This window comes from Stegostoma tigrinum, chromosome 18, assembly GCF_030684315.1.
Source record: "Stegostoma tigrinum isolate sSteTig4 chromosome 18, sSteTig4.hap1, whole genome shotgun sequence".
NCBI classification, from domain to species: domain Eukaryota; kingdom Metazoa; phylum Chordata; class Chondrichthyes; order Orectolobiformes; family Stegostomatidae; genus Stegostoma; species Stegostoma tigrinum.
This window is the reverse complement of record NC_081371.1, coordinates 17,367,355-17,385,265: the sequence shown is the minus strand read 5'-3', so window position 1 is coordinate 17,385,265 and position 17,911 is coordinate 17,367,355. Positions and strand designations below refer to the sequence as shown.

The following is a 17,911-nucleotide window of genomic DNA, read 5'->3' as shown; positions in this document are numbered from 1 at the left end:
AAACGTTGAACACCATTCTGGAAACATTTCTCTTAACTCCACACAAACCAGGAGCAGTGAATGGGCTATCCTTGATTCACAAATAAGATGGGCACTTTGAGTTGATTTGATCCAGACCAATTGCCTCAGATCAGAGTAAAGATTTACTGCCAAAGCAGCTAAAGTGACTGTAGCCCTGAAAACCTTTGCATCAGTGTCCAACCAAGTTGGAACCGGCAACATTTCCTAGTTTACTGTCCACAATTCTTCAAAGAGGTTCAGGGACTCTGTCTGCCAGGGGAGGCGAGTTTAATGTGATCTCTCTTAAACAGAGTGAAATGTACAGAATACAAAATGGCTCATTCAGAATATTGATCTTTTGCATTCACATGTGTTCATGTGTGCTAAGATTTTTTTCTCTATTATTCATGTGGTATTTGAGTATAGCTGACAAGTCCTGCGTTTATTGCCCATGCCTAATTGGCCTGAAGGTAGGTAAGAGTCAACCACATTTTTGTGGGCCTAGAGTCACATACAGGTCAGACCAGGTGAGGATGGCAGATTTCCTTCACTAAAGATGGATTCTTCTTTTCCTGAATAATTAATAATGGCTTTCTGGTCATCATCAGACTGAATTCCAGATTTTTTTGAATTGAAATTTAATTATGGCAGGATTTAAACCCAGATCCTGGGACATTACCAGGGTTTCTGGACTAATGGTCTGGCAATAATTCCAATCCCTGCACATGTGAGATTTGTTGGAAATGCCAAGGTTGCCACTTGCTGCATGTATGGTTTGTGTGTGACTGTACTCAGCACAACAGGTAGGTGATCACTAACCTGGCAACAGTCATCATGCTGTCATTCTGTGTTAGTCTACCGTTGTTCCAGACTGACTGCTAGACACTGACATCGTCCTTTGAGACCAAAACTTGCATTCCCACAGGCCTGCACAAAATCCCAGCAATATTGGGTACAGAATGATGTCCCATTGAGATCTCACCTGAGTCCTCTGTAGTAATACTTTTGTCTGTCCTTACCTTCTTATGAACTGGCACCCACCTTATCCCTGGCATAGCTACAAGCAACTAACATGTGGTCCCTCTCCATGCGCAGATCCCATCTTGAAGCTGTTATCTCAACATGTTGACAATAAGCTTCAGATTAAGTATTTCTTCTTCAATAACGTCTTGTTCCTTTCAAGCTTCAGTCTCCCATTCCATGTCTGGCCAAGTGGCAATTCTTGGCTATCTAAAAAAAATGAGAACAGAGGTGTTGAGTTGGGTGAGGGAAGTAGGGAGCTGGTGCATACATACACCACGTGCAGCTAGCCAATCATAACAGGGTGTGGGAGGTGAAAAAGTACATGCGATAGGGTCGTACCATCATATTCTCAATAATGCTGCATCAAAAATGGTGAGCAAAGTGTCCTCCACCACCGGGCTGGGGGATGGTGGTGAGGGATTGCAATTATACATGTGTCTCCTAAACCTAACCCTTCAGTGATGCTGCCTCATAATATGAGCCATGTTGTCCTGCTAGAGAGAGGAAAGGATTTCAGAAAGTGTGGTGCAATATGTGTAGATGATATGCCTGTCACAGTTGAGTAGCTAGCATTGTGTGCCTGGCTGTGTGATGTGTCATAGAATCTGTCAAACAGGACTACAGTCTAGAAAAAGGCCCTTCAGCCCATCAAGTCTGCGCCATTCACAAACAACCATCTAACAATTCTAATCCTATGTTCCTGTACTCGGTCCGTTGTCCTGTGTGCCTTGGCATTATAAGTGCAAATCTAAATACTTTTAGGTTATGAGGGTTACTGCCTTTACCACCCTTAAAGGCAGTGGGTTTCACATTCCCATTTCATTCTGGGTGAAAACATTTTCCTCATATCCCCTCTAAATATCCTGCCCCTTGTCTTAAATCTATGTCTGCTGGTGATTGATCCCTTCACCAAGGGGATATGCATCCTCCCACCTACCCTGATGATGTCCTTCATAATTTTAAAGATCTCATCCTGAACTCCTTCAGCCACCTCTGCTATAAGTAAAAAAAACCCTGGTCTAATCAATCTCTCTTCATAATTAAAATTCTCCAGTCCAGCCAGCATCCTGGTAAATTTCCTCTGCACCTTCACAATCAGCACTATCATATCCCTCCAATAATGTGGTTTCCAGACAGCACACAATACTCTAGCTGTGGTCTAACCAACATTTTATACAATTCCAACATCAACTCTCTGCTCTTAACATCCATGCCCAAGCTAATAAAGACAAGTAAAAACCGAAAGAACTGCGGATGCTGTAAAACAGGAAGGAAAACAAAATTGCTGGGGAAGCTCAGCAGGTCTGGCAGCATCTGTGGAGGGAAAAACAGAGTTAATGTTTCAGGTCTGGTGACCCTTTCTTAGAACTGGTGGTGGCTGGGAAAACGTCAGTTTATACGCAGAAAAAAGTAGAGGGGATTGCATAGCCCCTCCTCTTCCACAAATCTACAGATCAATCATCCTACATTCAAGTCTAAATGGTTTATATGCACCACAAAAAGCAAGGGTTCCAAAACCCATTGCTGCAGAATCCCGTTGGAGATAGGCTTCTAGTCACAAAAATACCCCTCAACCATCACCCTCTGCTTCCTGTCCATCAGTCAATTTTGGGTCCATTCAGTCAAATTTCCTTGGATTCCATTGGCTCTTATCTTCGATATCGGTCTTCCACGTGGGACCTTATCAAAGGCCATGCTGAAGCCCGACTGGACTACATCAAATGCATTGCCCTCGTCCACACACTTGGTCACCTTTTCAAAAAATTCAATCACGTTAATCAGACATGATCTCCCCTTAAGAAAACCATGCTGACTGTTCTTGAATAATGCTAGCTTCTCCGAGTGTGGATTAATTCTGTTCCTCAGAATTGCTTCCAATAGTTTCTCCACCATTAAGGTTAGACTGACTGGTCTGTGGTTGTCCTATGGGTCTCAGATTGGCTTCTAAATGACAAGTGTGCATGATGTTTGGTGGAGATTGTTGGGAAAAGAGGAAAGGCGATGTGGTAAGTAGGGCAACGTGTGAAGTTACTGTTTAACTTGCAAAAATCCATGTAATGATGCATACATTCACCTCGCCTACTCAGGCAGGGTTTGAGCTACTGCATCCAGGTTATTGCAGCCAGCCTGGTGAGATTGACACCGATGGCTACCTACTCTCACTGCCTGCTTGATGACTGTCTGGGCAGCATCCTGGTCTTAACAGAAGGGGACCTCTCTCCTGTGATTTCCTGCAGCAATGCTGCATTAAGAACTGGATCACACCATCTGGCTAGTGGTGCCATTTTTCTGAGCTCTCCCTGCTGATTAAGTTCTCTTCCCCAATCCTCTCAACAGAATGCACTTCCCTACTAATAGGTACAGTCTGGTTTTAAATAGAATAAAAGTCATAGACATGCAAGGTTAACTCTATTTCTCTCTGCAGATGCTGGGTTTTTCCAGTATTTTGGTTCTTATTTCAGATTTCTGCAGTATTTTTGATTTTGGATTTAAAGCATTAATTACTACACACTGCCTTTATGTGTGGTAGCTTTAAATGAACTTTGGCCTCCTATTGAGAAGTGCAGCCACTGTTGTTTAAATTCACAAGCAATCAATGTTGGCAGGCTGCTGATGTTCTTTAAACCAGAGTTGGTTCATTCTGCATCATTATCCTTGTGGCTGTTTTCAATGCAGAATAAATTTAAAATCCCATCATTTTGAGATTCTGGTAAAGAAGATTTTGAGGGAAAAATATAAACAATGGAAGTGTTGACCTTATTCCAGAACATTATCATTTTTGATAAATAGTAGCTGCTTGTCACAATAGTAAGTTCATGTAAGGCTACCATTACCCTGAAAGTAGTGTGTACTAATTAATGCCTTTAGCAGCTGACCAAGGTTTCTTTGACTACATTTCCCCATACTGCAACCAAGAATAGCTAGGGCAGGAAACTGTGGAAACACTACAAGTTGTCAATTTTTCTGTAAGTCATTTGCCACCCTGATTGGAAATATACCATTGTTCTTTCACTGTCACAGCACTAAAACCCAAGAATTCCCTAACAATGCTGTGTGAATGCAAGAACTACAGTGCTTTAAGTAGGCAGTTCACTCCCACTTTCTCAAGGGCAGTTAGGAATGGGCAATAAAAATTGGATTTGCCAGTGATACTCACAATTCATGTAGATTTAAGAAGAGAAAGAAAGCCAAGTCACTGCCAGTTTAGGCATCTTATGAGCAACAAAAAGAACCTTCTAAAATATGAGCCAAGGTTTTAAGGAACAAAATAATATGCACAAATATAAGCGACTGTAAGGGCTGTCTCCATGTAGTTATCAGTGCTCTTCCCCACACAGACAAATGAAATGCCACTGTATGCACACTATTAAGCTGCTCCAGCTTGACATACAAATGAATACGTTATGTTTGAATGAAATGGTTGGTCACAGGGAATGTTTAGTTATAAATGCCAACTTAAAGGTCACATTTACAAAAATAGCAACAATCACTTTCCTGTTATTTCTACTACACCATTATTGTCATTGAGTTGTTTGACTGTGCAGATTGATACTCATAAACTGGTGGCAACGGAAGAAAGCTTTGATGGTGCTGATTGATTCCCTTCCAGTAATTTTAGCCATGACGCAGGCAGCAGAAAGTGGAGATATCTGGAAAGGCTATGAGCTGAGTCATCATTTTTGATACACAGAAGACTCTCAATATTTAAGGTCTCAGAGGGGCACTGTTGATTTTATTTCAAAATCCAGTCATCTGCAGCATCAACTTAACGGCATTTCTTGGCAATTCTGAAACACAAGAATTGAGTGCTTGAACATTTCCACTCAATTGTTCAAGATGTTTTCAGTTCCACTTTTTGTCCAAAAACTTACAGTTGAGTGTTCATTAATTATTCAGAATTGTTGCTTCCCTGTCCAAAAGTCCCCTTAAATGTACAAGCGAGGAAAAAAAAAACAGAATTGAAGCTTTCGGTTTTGGAATGTACAAACAGCCTTCATTTTCTAGTGTAAAACCTGCAACCTAAATATCAACACTGCTTTTCTCTCCATGGATGCTACCAGCTCTGTTGAATATTTCTAGTAATTGTGATTTTTAAAAAATTTCATTTCTCCAGCATTTAGAGTATGTTGCTTTTCCTTCATTTAAAATAAAGTTCCAAAGCTTCCCATGGGAGCTATCACCTTACAGCATCACATTTCCTCAGTTAAATTCCTCCTACCATCGTGCTCACTGAGCTTTGACTTGCAATTTATCAGCTTTACAAGGTTATGGAGTAAGGTCAGGCTTAACAAGGTCATCTTACGTAGTGGATAACATTTTACTGAAAAGGGAGATGTTGGTACCATCAGAACACTGAAGGGTGGAAGAGGCATAATGGTATTGTCACTAGACTGGTAAATCCTAAATCTGGATTCAAATGATAGCCTAATGGTGGTCATGAAATATTTATTTATTGTTGTTAAATGTATCTGATTCACTGATGCCCATCTTTCACTTTAGGGAGGGAAATCTGCCTTTCTTGCCTAGGCTGGTCTCATGGGGCACAACAATGTGATTGCCTCTGAAATGGTCTCACAAATCACTCAGTTGTATCAAGCTACTGCAAAGTCTGATAAAAGGATCAACTCCAAATGGACCACCAGCTTTGATCAAGGCACGAAAGATGGTCGCAGCTGAGTTAACCCTGCAAAGCACTGATGCTTCTGCCAAAATTGGGAGAGCTTTCCCACATACATAATTACTGTTGTGGAATTGTATCTACAGACAATGTTGTAGACACTACCATCACCATCCCTGTTCCACTGACAGGACAGACCCACCAGAGGTGGTGGTACAGTGTTATCAAGTTACCTCTGGGGTCCTCAACATTCACTTTGGTCTCCATGAGGTCTCATGGCATCGTATAAAACAGCCAAGGAGAAATTCTACTCATTCCCACCTCCCTCTCCACAACCCCTTGGTCCCAGCTGATCAACCAGTTCTCCTCTGTGTTGAACATCACAGAGAAGTGGTGTGCTGAGGGTGCTAAGGGGATAGAATGCATCTGAGTGAGGACTGTAACTTCCATCACCAAGAACGGCTCATTCACACCACTTTTGACCAGCTGGCCAAATTCTAAAGGACATAGCTGCTACACTGGGCCTGCGGTGGATGGTGAGAGAATCAATAACAAGGGAAATCCTACTTTACCTTGTCTTCACTAACTATCTGTTGCAGATGCATCTGTCTGTGACAGAATTGGTAGGAGAGAACACTGCTCAGTTATTGTGACAATGGAGCCTGCCTATTTAGGAAACCCTCCCTCAAATTGTGTGTGGCACTATGACTGTGTAATATTATATGGAGGCTGAACAGATAAAACACTTGAAACTGGGCCTTAGGTGCTATGGGCCATCAGCAGAGTTTTATTCAAACAGAATCTGTAACATCAGGGCTTGGCATATCCTGCACACTACAATTATTACCAAGCTAGGAGTCCATCTTTGATTGCTGAGTGTGCTGAAATCTTTCAAACTGTGCTATATTTAGTTAGTTAGTTTGGTTTGTTTCATTTTATTTTTACTTCTTTTGTTTAAAAAAACTTCTAGTTTATTGCTTAAAAACCTAGTTTGTAGCTTTATGCCCTTAAGTTTCAATGAAAGACTGTTGTGTTAATTTTAGAAAGTGACAAAATTTGATTCACTGAAGCAAATTTGACTCTGGGATCTGCCGTAAGCAGTAGTAACATCAGTTGGGATCGTAACGTACTGAAGGCTTATGCTGCAGAGCTAGCCACATACCCAGTCAGACTGTCTCAGTACAGCTATGATCCTGCCATCTACCAGCAATGTATAAATTTTCTCAGATAAGTCCTGTCTAAAAGAAGCAGTATAAATCTGAACCTTTCAATTACCGTCCCATCAGTCATTCATCGTTAATCATCAACAAAGTAACTGGAAGTATTATATCTAGTGCAATGAAGTTGTGTTTATCTAACAATAACATTCTCACTGATGCTTAGTTTGGGTTCCACCGGGGCCACTCAGCCCTAATTTCATTACAAGAACTTAAGAAGGGAAATGAAGATGATCATCCTTGACATCAAGGCAGCATTTGGCCTAGTGTGGCATTGCAATCCCAGTGGAAAACTGGAGGGGAAAACTCTGTCTTAGCTAGACTCAGATTAGCACAAAGGTGGATAGTTGTAAGTGTTTAAGGTCAATCATCACAGTACTGCGACATCACTGCAGAAATTCTTCAAGGAAATGTCTTAGACCCAACCACCTGCAATTGCTTCATCAATGACCTTCCCTCTATTGTATGAGCTGATGTTAGAGCGTACACTAATGATTGTACAATGTTCAACACCAATCCCAGCTACTCACCCTGCTGCCAATTAACAACAAAAACAAAGTTGCTGGAAAAGCTCAATTAAATGCTGCCAATTAAGGCCATTTAGTGGTCAATTAATAACTCTACCTCACGGCAGATGGTATTTACTCAGCAGTGGATGAGGTTACTCACACTATAGGAATGTCAAAATGGAAATCCCGAATGAGTTGCTTGCAGACTCCCAAGGCAGGCGGGAACGCCTTGATCAATGTATAATTGAGGGACTTTGTATTGGATGGGAAGTGAGCTGAGAATACTTAACCCTGCTGCCAATTTCCCATTTCCCTGTCCCTCTATCGTCATGCCATACTTAATCACATGTACCTGGGTCCCTGAGTGACCCTGAGCCTCAGCTACATGTAATAAAGATAGCAGCCATCACTTGTCTGGTGGCACTACTGAGCAAGGACAAGTTGCCTGTATCTGAGATAATGGGAACTGCAGATGCTGGAGAATTCCAAGATAATAAAATGTGAGGCTGGATGAACACAGCAGGCCAAGCAGCATCTCAGGAGCACTAAAGCTGACGTTTTGGGCCTAGACCCTTCATCAGATGAAGGGTCTAGGCCCGAAACGTCAGCTTTTGTGCTCCTGAGATGCTGCTTGGCCTGCTGTGTTCATCCAGCCTCACATTTTATTGCCTGTATCTGGTTGGCTAGCAGTTTTCATTGTGGGGTCCTTGATTGAGGAACGGCTTACTGCTGCCCAGTTAAATGCCTGATTAGCACTTAAAGTAATGGGCTTTATCAATAAAGGGCAAAGTAAGATTCTTGCCAGCTCTCCATGCCAGTCGACAAAACTAAATTCCACTTTAGGCGGGAAAGTTGTTAAAAACATGCATCCCAGGATGGTGATGGTAACCTGATCCAAGTACTGACAAGGTTCAATCAGTGATGGAACTAATTGAGGAGACAGGCATTATCCATTGAGTTGGTCATTAGCAGTGTGGCTTATTTGGAATCAAACTGAGGTTAATTGCATTTCTGATTTGGAATTTATAAAACAAGGAGTAAGACACCATCAATAGGCAAATGAGCTTGATACCCTTGATTGGCATGTAGGATGGATAGGCAAAAAGGTAAAGGATGTGGAATCACATTTGCATTAAAGGACAAGTTCATTAAATTGGTAAGAGAAAAAAAAAACAGAAAGACACACTATTCTTTAAATGGTGAGAAGCTAGGAAGAGTGGGTGTTCCAAAAGGAACTTCCTTGTTCATAACAAGGGTGGCATGGTGGCTAGGTGGTTAGCACAGCAGCCTCACGGTCCCAGGGACCCGGGTTCGATTCCAGCCTCAGGCGACTGTCTGTGTGGAGTTTGCACATTCTCCCCGTGTCTGTGTGGGTTTCCTCCGGATGCTCCGGTTTCCTCCCACAGTCCAAAGATGTGCAGGCTAGGTAGATCGGCCATGCTAAATTGCCTGTAGTGTTCAGGGATGCGTGAGTTATAGGGGGATGAGTCTGGGCGGGATGCTTCAAGGGGCGGTGTGGGCTTGTTGGGCCAAAGGGCCTGTTTCCACACTGTAGGGAATCTAAATCACTCAAAGTGAGCATGCATGTGCAGTAAGCAATTAGGAAGGTAAATGACCTTCATTGCAAGCGGATTTGAGCACAGGAGTAAAAATGTATTGTATACTTCCAACAAAGCCTTGGTAAGACTTCACATGGCATATTATGTGCATGTTTTATTATGTACAGGAGAAATATAATTGTCAGAGAGGGAGTACAATGGAGGTTCACCACACTTACCCCTTGAATGGTGGGATTGTCTTATAGAGATGAATTAAGGAGGTTGGGTCTGTATTCCTTAAAGATTTTGAAGAATCAGGGCTGATTTCATCGAAACTCACAAAATTCATACCAGTTGTGACTGAGTAGAAATAGATAAACTGTTGCTCCAGGTTGTTGAGAGTAAAGCCTGGGGATGTAATATCAGGATAATAGGCAGGCCATGACTGAGATGAGAAGGAATATCTTCAGTGAATTTTTGGAATTCTCTATCCAAAGTACAGTGGTAGCTTTGTCATTGAGCATGTTCAAGACAGTTATCTATAGATTTATGGAGACTAATGACATCAAAGGTAATGTAGAAAGTATGGAAAAGTTGCATTGCGGTTGATGATAAACCACGATTTGATTTAATAGTGGGGCTGAATGACCTACTCCTGTTCCTGTGTTCACATCTGCTCTACTGCATTTTTCCAGAACTTTCAATTTTTATTTCATATCTCCACTACCTGGAGTACTCTACTTTTATTGTATTGATATCTCTGCAGCTTTTTTTTTGCATTTGTCGGTAAAACAGCAGCAGAGTTGTGAGTGCTTTTGAATACTGAGTTCTTGACCTGCTGAGTGCTTCCAGCTCATTTTTAACAATAATCAATCCATTAAAATGTTCATCAACATATTCCTGCACATAACTTTTAGATGTTCAAGTACAAATTATGTTTACCAAGGATTAAATAAGCTTCCTCAAAAGTTGTCCAAGAGGACAGAGGGGAACGAGGACACTATGCTGTCAACATGATGACTTGACAATGGAAGAACACAATCCTAGTAGTGTGAAAATATCCTGATTCCACAATGTGTTCTCTTTATCTGGCTCAATTTCCTAAGCTAAATATTTACAAGGTTGGGATAAAGCACTTGTCATATTTATGTTGTGCTATCTAGTCATCTACATAAAAGATATATAACAGTACTTTGTCAAAGACTCCAGAATTTTTTTCCCAATATTTAATGTTTACTTGGACAAGAGTGTGAATTGTTTGTAGTCTCTGTTATTGTTACATTAATGATCTATTTGATTGACACTTTTATAAGATTGCAGGAACAGCTTGTTTTCAAAAGATGATTTGTGAACGAATGATTCTTTTTCTCTTAACAATTCTACACATGCCCTTGTTGTATGGTTCATTCATTAGGTACATTCTGCTTGCTGTAGATATGGACATGAGACGGCATTGAGTTGTAATGGACCGCACAAGGGGCCATAGATAATAGTTGCTATCATGCATTGACATGGAAGAGTCATGTGGATAGGTGTGGATCTGTGTGAGGATGAAAAGCCTTAAAATCTTCAGTACTCAGGCAGACCTTCTGGTCAGTCTGCCCCTACTTTAGGAGAAGAAAGGTATTTGAGAGGACGTGTCCGGAAAGGAATGAGAGAGTGGATAAGAGAGAGGTATGTAAACACAAAGTGACTGAGTAGAGCGTGGAGCTGGATGAACACAGCAGGCCAAGCAGCATCTCAGGAGCACAAAAGCTGACGATTCTAGGCCCGAAACATCAGCTTTTGTGCTCCTAAGATGCTGCTTGGCCTGCTGTGTTCATCCAGCTTCACATTTTATTATCTTGGATTCTCCAGCATCTGCGGTTCCCATTATCACCTTCACACCTTGTTATCTTGAATTCTCCAGCATCTGCAGTTCCCATTATCTCTGACTGAGTAGAGCCACTGGATTGGCTGAAAGGTTAAGGCCAGGTGATTTCCACTGCAAGAGATGGATAGAGAGAATACAGGAACTGAGTGCAAAGCTCAGTGGAAAAGAAATAGTGATATTGAAGGGAATAAGGGACTTACAGGATTGGGTAAGGGTAGTGTGAAGGTTAGAGGGAAAAAGTACAACAGAAATGGGCACTGGGCCATATCATTCCTACTTCCCACAAAACATGAAAGAAGAGAGAGAAATAGAGAGAAAGTGAATAAGACAGAAAATAGAAGGAAAATGAGTTAAGCAAAGAACAGAAAAGGAGGAGAAAACGGAGGAAATCAGACAGATATTTCAATATAGTGATATGAAGACGAGTATAGTAATGAATGTATTTTCCAGTGGACCATGAACAAATCCATTTGAGACTGACCAGTAATATATATATCTATATTCGTTTGTGTAATGTAGGCTTTGCTGGCTAGGCCAGCATTTATTACATATCCAGTACTTCTGTAAGTACTTCCTATCAATTATTTTCATTGCTACGTGTTCTGATTGTCAGCCTTAGCTGCAAGGCAGCAACATCACTTTTGAATCAGAAGCTGGTGGATTCAAACTCCCCTCCTAGATACTGGACCATGTAATTGGGGCTGACACTCCTCTGTACATTGTGAGATGGCTGCACTGTTGGAGCTGCTGTCTTCAGGTTGACTCATCAAAAGAAGGTCCATCTGCCCTCTCAAGTGGAAGGAAAGGCTTTCACAGGACTTTTATTTTATATTCATTCATGGGATGTGGGCATTGCTGGCTTGGTTAGCCTTTATCATACATACATCGTTGCCCTTGGGAAGGCAGTTGCGAGCAGCCTCCTTGAACTGTTGGAGCCCTTGAGCAATAAGAGCACCCACAGTGCTGTTGGGAAGGGAATTCTGGGATTTTGACTCAATGGCAATGAAGAAAAAGTTATCTCATTTCAAGTCAGGCTGGTGAGTAGCTTGGAGGGGCACTAGCAGGGGGTGGTGTTCCCATGTACCTGCTGTCCTTGCCCTTCTAGATGGAAGTGGTCATGAGTTTGGAAAGTAATGTTGGAAGTGAATTTGTGCTCAGCATCTTTTAGGTGGCACACACTGCTGGTATTGAGCATCAGAGGTGAGAAGAGTGAATATTAAAGGTGGGTAGATGGGGTCCCAATCAACTGATCTCCAACCTGCTGTTGTAACCATAGTATTTAGTTGCAGATCCAGTTCAGTTTCTGGTTAGTGATAATCCTAAAATGTCAATAGTGAGGGATTCACTAATGGTAATATCATTGAATATCAAGGTTAGATGGCCAGTTTTTCTCTTGAAGGGAAAGGATTCCGCCAGGCATTCATGTGACGTGAATGTTACTCAATTATCTGATCAATAAACAGTGAAATCATCCTAAACTTACCTCTCAACCAGCAACTTGAAATGAGTTTATCTGACCAATATCACATTACAGTATCTCGGAGCTTGCTGAGTACAAATTGGCTGTTGCCTTTCCTACACTACAGCTGTAGCCACACTTCAAGAGAACCTCATCAGCTGTAAAGTGTTCTGAAGTGTACTGCGTTAGATTAAATGCTCATTTCTGATTTGGTGTCATTTTGACACCTCCATTTGGGAGGTGCAGGGGGATAGCCAACTAGATTCATTAAGAGCCACATTAAAGCCAATGAAATGAAGCTGAAGTTTGGCCTTCACAGGCAAGGCCTATTTTGATGTGTGGAGGTGGGAAACCTGCAGCAGGCAGTTCTTGTTGCAGGGGGGTGAGGGGTGTGCCGAGTAAGGGGGCTGGATGTTCAGCTCCACAGAGACATAGAGGTCCACCTAGCTTAAGTGGAACCACAGGTTGTCCTGAACAGGGATTCCCTGTCACCACCTCTAACCCAACCTCCCTGTTAACCAACACCCACGCCACCCTAAACACATCAGCCAAGAACCGGAAGCTGTTTCTTTTCTTAAAGAAGATGAATCAAGTGTGCTTCCATAATGAAATGTCCTCTCTGCTACTTTAATGTCCATCACTGCCTGCTGCTCCTCACAAACTGCAAGGCCTCTCTTTAGAGCCTGCTCGCCATGCTACTCAGATGGAAACCCTGTCTCCATGTCAGTTAACGGGGGCATTTGTGAAAATGCCAACCAGTGACTGAACACAGCCCTTCCTGCACCCAACTCCACCAACCTGCCCCATCACCCCCCACCGAATCCTGCGGGCATGGTTAGGACCTGGAAACAGTTGCAACTCCACTACACAGTTCTGGGAACAGTCCTCTTTCATCTATTCATGTCACTGGTTTACTACAAAGCTGAAGAGGTCATTCAGCCTATCGTGCCTGTCCATTTGTACTGACTCACTCCCGCATCATGCACATTAGCTCACACTCACACTCTCTCTGTCTCTCTAGCGCTGCCAGGTGTTGCTGTCTCTCTTTTGCTTGCAAACAATCTGGTGATTCTTTTGAGCTGTGTCTGCCTTGTTGGTTGGCACTGTGGTAAGTCCGACATAACATGGCTTTTAAAACTGTTGGAAACATGGAGCTGAAGGCATGATAAAACATGAATTATGGAAACTTTCTCTCCTTCTTTCTCAGTCTTCTTCTTTTCCCCAAACACACTCCATCTGTTTGGATCTATCTTTCTCTACTTTTCTCTCACAGAAGAGAGCTATTTGGATTTTTGCGTTTGTACAAAGTCTCTCAATGTCCTCCTCCTGATCTTATATACACAGGATAAATATGGAAATACCGAAGATAGGAGCAGGAGGAGGCCATTCAGCCCTTCGAGCCTGCTCCGCCAATCATCACAATCATGACTGATCATCCAACTCAATAGCCTAATCCTGCTTACACCTTACAACCTTTGATCCCATTCACCCCAAGTGCAATATCTAGCCACCTTTTGAATATATTCAATATTTCGGTATCAACTGCTTCCTGCAGTAATGAATTCCACAGGCTCCCCACTCTTAAGGCGAAGAAATCTCTCCTCATCTTTGTCCTAAGTTGTCTACCCTGAATGCTTGCACTGTGACGCCTGGTTCTGGATACACCCACCACAAGGAACATCCTGTCTGCATCTACCCTGTCCAGTCCTGTTAAAATTTTATATGTTTCTATGAGACCTCCACTCATTTGTCTGAACTCCAGTGAAAACAATCCTAACCTAGACACTCTCTCCTCATATGTCAGACCCGCCATCCCCGGAATCAGCCTGGTTAACCCTTGTTGCACTCCCTCTTGAGTCTCCCTTTTCTTTCTCAGAAAAGGAGACCAAAACTGCGTACAATATTCCAGGTGCAGTCTCACCAAGGCCTTGTATAACTGCAATAATGCATCCCTGCTCCTGTACTCGAAACCTCTCACAATGAAGGCCAACATACCATTTGCTGCCTTTACCGCCTGCTGTACCTGCATGCTTACCTTCAACAATGGGTACACAAGGATGCCCAGGTCCTGCTGCATACTTCCCCCTCCCCCTCCCAATTTACAACCATTCAGGTAAGCTGCCTTGTTTTTGCTTCCAAAATGAATAAGCTCACGTTTATCCAAATTATATTGCATCTGCCACAGATTTGCTCACTCACCCAACTTGACAAGATCATGCTGAAGGATCTCTGCATCCTCATCACAGTTCACCTCTCCCACCCCACGAGTTACTGCCTGCCAATTAAAAAAGGACACACTAATTTCTACTCCTCTCAGCCAACCAGTTTTCGATCCACCTCAATACACTTCCCCAAGTCCAATGTGGTTTAATCTTGCACAATAATCTCTTATGCAGGACTTTGTCAAATGCTTTCTGATAGTCTAACTATGCCACGTCGACTGGCACTCCCTTGTCAACTCTACTAGTTACATCTTCTTAGAATTCCAATAGATTTGTCAAGCATGATATCCCCTTCATAAATCCAAGCTGACTCTGTCTGATCCTGCCACTGCTTTCTAAATGCTCCACTATAAAAGTCCTTGATAATGGATTTGAGAAATTTCCCTACTACCAATGTTAGGCTCACTGGCCTATAATTCCCTGTTTTCTCTCTAAGTCTCTTTTTGAATATTGGGTGACATTAGCCACCCTCCAATCTGCAGGGACTGTTCCAGAGTCTATAGAATCCTGGAAGATGACCACCAATGCAGCCATTATTTCTACAGCCACTTCCTTAAGTACTCTGGGATGTAGGTTATCAGGCCCTGGGGATTTATCCAACTTCAATCCCATCGGTTTTCCCAGCACCATTTCTCTACTAATATTGATCTCCCTAAATTCTTCTCTCTTACTAAATCTTGTATTCTCCAACATTTCTGGTATCTGCTTAACGTTCGTTGTTTGCGAAGGTAGATGGAAGTATGTATTCAGTTGCTTAGTCATTTCTTTGTCCCCTGTTAAACATTCCCCTATTTCTATCTGTAGGAGACCCATGTTCAACTTCACCAATCTCTTTCTCTTCATGAACATATAGAAACTCTTAGTATCAGTCTTTATGTTCCCTGCAAGTTTACTTTCGTGCTGTATTTTCCCCTTCTTAATCAATTCCTTGGTCCTTCTTTGCTGAATTCTAAACTGCTCCCAATTCTCAGACATATTAATTTTCTTAGCCAGTCTGTATGCTTCTTCCTTGGATCGGATACCGTCTCTAATTTCCTCTGTAAGCCATGGATTGGCCGGCTTACTCATTTTGCTTTTGTGCTAGACAGGAATGTTTGCCATTGCCTATTCCTTTAAGTAACTTTCCCCAGTCCATTAAGGACAACTCACGGCTCAGATTTTTGTGGTTTCCTTTATTAAGGTTCAGCACCTTAGTCTCCGAATCAACTACCTCATGCTCCAATTGATAAAAAAATTCTAACATGATATGGTCACTTATCTCCAAGGGTTCTGTCACAGCAAGACTGGCAGTGTTTCCCTTCTCATTACACAGTGCCCACTTTAAGATGGCCTGCTCTCTAGCTGGTTCCTCCGCATATGAGTTAAGAAAACCATCCCGTATGCACTCTAGGAATTCCTCCTCTATGGCATTATGGTTAATTTGATGTGCCCAATCTATATGCAGATTAATATCACCCATGATCATAGATATTCCCTTATCACATGCATCTCTAATTTCCTGTTTACTGCTAGTCCCAAAGTCACAACTGTAGTTTGGGAGTCTATATATGATAGCCACTAATGTTTTTTATCAGTTGGTATTTCTCAACTCTACCCATACAGACTCCACATTGTCAGAGCGAATATCTCTTCTTACTCTTGATTTAATTTCTTCTTTAACCAGCAATCCCACTCCACCACCTTTTCCTTTTTGTCTGTCCTTCCTATATACTGAATACTCTGGGACATTCAGTTCCAATCCCTGGTCACCCTGAAGCTATGTCTCTATAATCCCATTAAATCGTACCTGTTTACATCCATCTGCACAGTTAGTTCATCCCCTTTATTGCAAATGCTCCGCGCGTTAAGGCGCAAAGCCTCTAAGCTTCAAGATAGTAAGAACTGTCGATGCTGGAGTCAGAGACAACACAGTGCGGAGCTGGATGAACACAGCAGGCCAGGCAGCATCAGAGGAACAGGAAAGTTGACATTTTGGGTTGGGATCCTTCTTCAGAAAAGCCTTTAAGCTTGTCTTTTTAACATTGTTCATCTCGGTCTTATTTTTCTCAACAGCCCTGTTTGAATTTTGTCCTTGGTTTTTCTGCCTATCGCTTTTCTTATTCCCTTTTCACCCCTTTGTTTTTGTCCTTGCTCCCTCCCATTCTGATTCCTTACATAGGCTCCCAGCCCTCTGGCATTTTAGTTTAAACCCTCCCCAGCCGCTCTAGCGAACATCCCCCGAGGACATCAATCCCAGTCCTGCTCAGGTGTAACTTGTCCAAGTTGTAAAGGTCCCACCTCCCCAGATCTGGTCTCAATGTCCCAGGAATCTGAAACCCTCCCGCTGACACCATCATTTCAGCCACATATTCATCAAATATATCCTCTAAAGACCCCTCTTAATGACATTAATTCCCCTTCCTTCCCTCTTTTTCACCCAGTGGGTGAGAAAATACAACCTGATCCCTCACGTTTGCCTTCCATCAGCATCTACGTTCAGGCATGAGAAATGTATCGTTTGGGTCAACTGTCTTAGTAACAAGATCCACTGGTCTTTAGTGAGCTTTTAGTAAAATAGTGGGCAGGCATCTGGCTTCGGCACCCACCTGACTTCATATCATGGATAACCAGCATGTTGGCATCAGGTTGCCAATACAGGTATCACGCCAGGGTTACGTACATGTAGGACAGCAGCATTTCTGACTTCCACTTGTTAAAATCCAGCCCTTTGGCTGTGACACTTCACCTTTCCTCATTCATATGTCAAGCTGCAGTTTCTGGCTTATTTATCATATTTTCAGTATACATAGTCCTGTGATGTAATAAAGTTCCTGACTCACAAGGCCATAAATTTTAATATAAACTCTATCTATCTTCACAACACTATTACCTTTACTGTGATAAGCTGTGATATCCTGTGAGAAACACAATATGGAAATAAAGCCTGAGGAAACAAAGCCAGTCCTTGCAGAATATAGGTTAGACTTCACAATGAGTGTACCTCTAATATCTATCTTTAATTTCCTGTCACAACTTAATCCTAGTTTTCATGGTTTTCGGTGTTGTCAAAAACACTCCATTGATCTTGGAGATGCAGTGCTAGCCAGTTCTTGCCCTGTCACTAAGCAATGAATATAATCAATTTAATGAGCACATTTTCTTACTATTTTGCATGGTGAGGTAAGAGAGGGGTGAGATTAATTAATTGCAGCAAAGGCTCCTGTCTTGTAAACAAGAAGAAGCTCACAGCTTTATGCTAAGTAGAACAAAAGGGGAGGTGACCTGACCTCTGACCTCTCACTGGTACACAATACAAACACATGCTCAATTTTATTTGACAAGGAAACTACAGCCACCCCAATTTAAAGCCTGCCGATTTTGTTTCTGCTCTCCATCTGTCCTGAAGACAAATAGCAGAGTGTCACAAGAGGTGAGATTTGTAGCAGAGTTGTACGGGAGGTTGACTGAAGCTG

At 42.2% G+C, this 17,911-nt stretch overlaps 1 long non-coding RNA gene across 2 annotated transcripts in view; it reads right to left on the bottom strand.

The window, feature by feature from the left end:
- The window catches only part of LOC125461150 (uncharacterized), a 92,509-nt gene that overhangs the window by 40,779 nt on the left and 33,819 nt on the right, over nt 1-17,911 (bottom strand). For both annotated transcript variants that reach the window (XR_009446874.1, XR_007249414.2), the window contains exon 2: nt 1,042-1,230. This is a non-coding gene — a long non-coding RNA (uncharacterized LOC125461150). The remainder of the gene's footprint in view (nt 1-1,041; nt 1,231-17,911) is intronic.